This window comes from Phocoena sinus, chromosome X (genome assembly GCF_008692025.1).
Source record: "Phocoena sinus isolate mPhoSin1 chromosome X, mPhoSin1.pri, whole genome shotgun sequence".
NCBI lineage: Eukaryota > Metazoa > Chordata > Mammalia > Artiodactyla > Phocoenidae > Phocoena > Phocoena sinus.
The window spans coordinates 87,737,743-87,742,305 of NC_045784.1; positions in this window are offsets into that span (position 1 = coordinate 87,737,743).

Consider the following 4,563-nt stretch of genomic DNA (forward strand, 5'->3'; position numbering starts at 1 on the left):
TCTCATGAGTAAAAACAGAAACTCAAATTTAGCATTATTTTTAATTGAGTGATAATGAAAACACAGCATATGAAAACCTGTGGGATGCAGCTATCTGTGCTTAGTAAGAAACTCTATATTCTTAAATGCATATATTAGAAAAGAAGAAAGGCTGAAAAATATCGATGATCTAAGTTTGCTTGTCAATACATTTTGGAGAAAACACCAACAAAAATCTTAAGGCACAATTCTTAAGGCAGGAAATAAGTATGGAAACTAATGAAAGAGAAATGAAACACACAAAAGAAAGAAACAGACAAAATTTTAGTCTATGTACATACTAATAAAATCAAAACCCTCTAATAAAATTGATCAAGATAAAAAGAGAAGACACAAAGTAAATGTCAGGGGTAAAAGAACAATAGTACATATTCTACAGATTTTAAAAAAGAGAATAAAAGGATAATATGAACAATTTCATACCATTAAATTTAAGAATTTAGATTGAGTGCATGAATTTATTAAAAAACAACTTACCAAAAGGGAAAAAAGAAGATATAGAAAATCTGAACAGTCCCATATCTATTAAATGAATTGAATTGCAAATGAAAATAATGCAATATATCCACTTTGGTGATGACAGCGGGAAGACCTATGAAGACCCACTTGAGAGCTAAATGAACAGAGCAGGAAAAAACTATAAAAACATTTAATGTCTCTAGAAATTGTCCTAAGGGAAAACAGCAAATGAAGAAACATTTATTTCAAAAAATCTACTAAAACTTGGTAAAAATAGCAAGGATTTCTGGCATTTGAATCAGGACCTGCTCCCTCCTTCCTTTCCATCCCTAGCTCAGCTTAAAGGAAACTCTACCTGGGACAGGCATGGCCAGGAAGGCAGGATTCCCTTTCCCCTCAGCTCCCAATCGAGGCTTATGATATCTTCATTGAGAGAGCAGGCCACCAGCATTTCTCATTCCCTCCAAATCAGAGTTGAAAGTTTAAGTTCTTGGTGAGTATGGCCAAGAGGTCATGGATTCCCTTCTTCTAACCAGTCACTACCCATAGGGCAAAGGCTCTACCCAACAGTGGCAGACCAAGAATATAGTGGCCCTGATTGCTCTCACTCCAGCTTGCTCTTAGAGCAGAGGTTCCAAGCTAGGAGAAACGAGCCAAAAAACCGAAGGGCCTACTGCCCTGCCTAGAGTAGCAGCTCAGAGTCTTTGCCCAGAGAAGGAAGCAGTCCTTAAAAACAGAGGGCTCCTAAGTTCTCCCCAAAAGGACTGGCTTAATGTGAAACATAGTCTGGGGAAGATCAAGCTTAAAGGTACTCTAGAAAACAATAGCTTCCCTTAATTAAGAACAACAAGTTAAATCATAGGCCAGCTGGTACACCAGAGAGAATCAGGGAAAGAGTTAGTAAAGAAGAATCTGCTGGGAGTCAGAATAAATGTCAAAGACTGGCCTCAAAAACTACTCCTGACTGAATTTAATTTGATCAGACTATTGAACATATTATGCCCCAAGGCTTTGTTGAAAACAACAGAGCACTCAGTCTATAATTAGTGGAGCTTAACAGGCCAAGTGTAATACCAAATGAAGCAGACAGTTTAATACCAAGATTAAAGAAATAGATAGTCAAAAAGAGTGTTGGTAAAATCCAATTGTAATCCTAGGATACCTGTGCATGTCCCCAAGTTTGCAACATCTGAGGAGTGACACCAGAAGGTTCACATAGTAGGGAAAAGGGGCCAAGTCACAAGACAAATGAGTAAACAACAACCAAAGCAAGAAGTAGGAAAAAGGGGGAGGTGAATCAGTATCCAAAGATGCAAAAATAAATTAAACTATACAGATTTCAACAAAAATTACAAAATATGCTGTCAAAGAAAAATTGCACTGGACAGAGTTAAATATCAAAGGAAGATGTTTTCCTTGAGATTGAACTCAGCTATAAATACAACAATGACAGCAGGGGACTTATAATCAAAAGGTAGGGAGAGGGAGTCACTAGATTAAAAATTACCAAAAGTAACTTGATTAGATATCAAGAGTGAGGGGAAGAGGAACTTAATTGAATTTCAAGTATGGGAGGATTCTTGCTAAACTGGCTTAGCAGGATTCTTGCTAGAACTGGGCTCAGAAGGATTCTTTACTAAAACTGTTCTTGACAGCCCAGTCAAGAAAACTCAAAGGAGCCCTATTAGACGCAAGAGGGAGGGGATATGGGGATATATGTATACGTATAGCTGATTCACTTTGTGATACAGCAGAAACTAACACACCATTGTAAAGCAATTATACTCAAATAAAGATGTTAGAAAAAAAGACGGGAGTCCTTGTCAGTACAAAGAAACAGACATATGAGACCCACACACAGGAAAGAGGGCCAAAAAAGGTATAACACATACAGAAAGAAATGGTAGAAGCCCTTCCTTATCAGTAATTACTTGAAAGGTAAATGGATTAAACTCTCTAATCAAAGGGCAGAGATTGGCAGGATGGATAAAAACCAAGATCTAACTATATGCTGTCTACAAGAGACTCACTTTAGATTCAAAGACATATATAGATTGAAAAGATAGTAAAACATATTTCATGCAAATAATAACCAAAAGATAGCTGTATATCTATAGGATTATTAAACAAAATAGACTTTAAGATAAAAAAAAAGTTACAAGAGACAAAGGACATTATATATTGATAAAAAGTTAAATTCATCAATAAGATGTAAAAATTATAGGCATATATGTATGAAACAACAGAAGCCCAGAATATATGGAGCAAACATGACAGAATTGAAGGGAGAAATAGGCAGTTCTAGACTAATACATGGAGACTTCAACATCTCAGTTTCAGTAATGGATATCACATCTAGATAAAAGACCAATAAGGTTAGAGGTCTTAAACAACTCTATAGCTCTATAAACTAACTAGACCTAGCAAACATGTAAAACATGACACACAACAACAGCAGAATAAACATTCTTCTTAAGTGCATATGGAACATACTTGAGGATAGGACATCATTTAGACCACAAAACAAGTCTCAATACATTTGAAAAGATTAGGGTAATACAAAGTATCTTCTCTGGCCACAATTCAATGTAAAAAGAACTCCTACAACTCAACAAGAAAACAAGCAAATTAAGAATGGTGAAAGGACTTGAATCTCCAAAGAAGATATAATAACGAGTGACCAATAAGCACATGAAAAGGTATTCAACATCATTTAACACAGCAAAATGCAAAGTAAAAGTACAGTGAGATACCACTTCACACCCACTAGGATATCTATAATAAAAAAAAAAGGAAAATAACAAGCCTTGGCAAGGATGTGGAGAATTGGAACACTTGAGCATTGCTGGTGGGAATGTAAAATAGTGAAGCTGCTATGGAAAACCTTTGGCAGTTCCTCAAAAAGTTAAACATAGAATTACCATATGACTCAGTAATTCCATTCTTAGGTATATCCCTAAGAAAATTGAAAACAAGGACACAAACATATACTTGTTCATGAATGTTTGTTGCAGCATTATTCACAACAGGTAAAAGGTGGAAACAATTCAAGTTCCCACCAAGAGATGAATGTGTAAACAAAATGTAGTATATGCATACTATTGAATATTATTCATCCATAAAATGAAGCTCTGAAGCATGCTAACAACATGGATGAATTTTCAAATCATACTAAATGCAATAAGCCAGACACAAAAGGACAATATTGTATGATTCCACAAATATAAAATATTCTAAAATAGACAAGTTAGTAGAGCTGGACGGTAGATTGGGGGTTACCAGGGATGGGGGGAAGGAGGGAGATGGGGAGTTATTGCTTAATGGGTACAGAGTTTCTGCTTTAATTAATGCAGTAGTTTTAGAAATAGATAGGAGTGATGGTGGCACAACATTGTAAATGTAATTAATGCCACTGATTTGTACACTTAAAATGGTTTAAATGAAAAGTTTTATTTGGTATATATTTTACCAAAATAAAACCCCCAAACTACAGGGATGACATGATCTGAAAATCCATTGTTACTATGTTGCTTCTCTCAGTATTCAACGTGTTGATTGAATTCTTATTGGGATTCACTTTCAGCCATTAGCTCTCTTAGTTGCTTTATTTAATTTGTGTTTATTTCTTAGAGAAGACTGAAGTAAACAGTGAACGTCAGTTTTAAATGAGAATAGAATAAGATTTTACTTGAAACAAAAATCAATTCTATTTCTATTTCGCATCAATGAGCACATTGAAAATAAAATTAAGAAAAAATCCATTTAAAATAGCATCAAAAAGAATAAAATATGTTGGAATAAATTTGAAAAAAGTGCAAACTCATACTCTGAAAACTACAAAATATTTTTGAAAGAAATTTCAATACAATTTTTATCAAAATCCTACTACCATTTTGTATAAGTTGATAAACGATCCTAAAATTCATATGGAGATTAACGGGATCCCAAATAACGAAAACAGTCTTGAAAAAGACCAAAGCAGGAGAACTCACACTTTGTGATTTCAAAACTCTCTACAAAGCTACATAATCAAGACAGTGTGATACTAGCATAAGGACAGACATA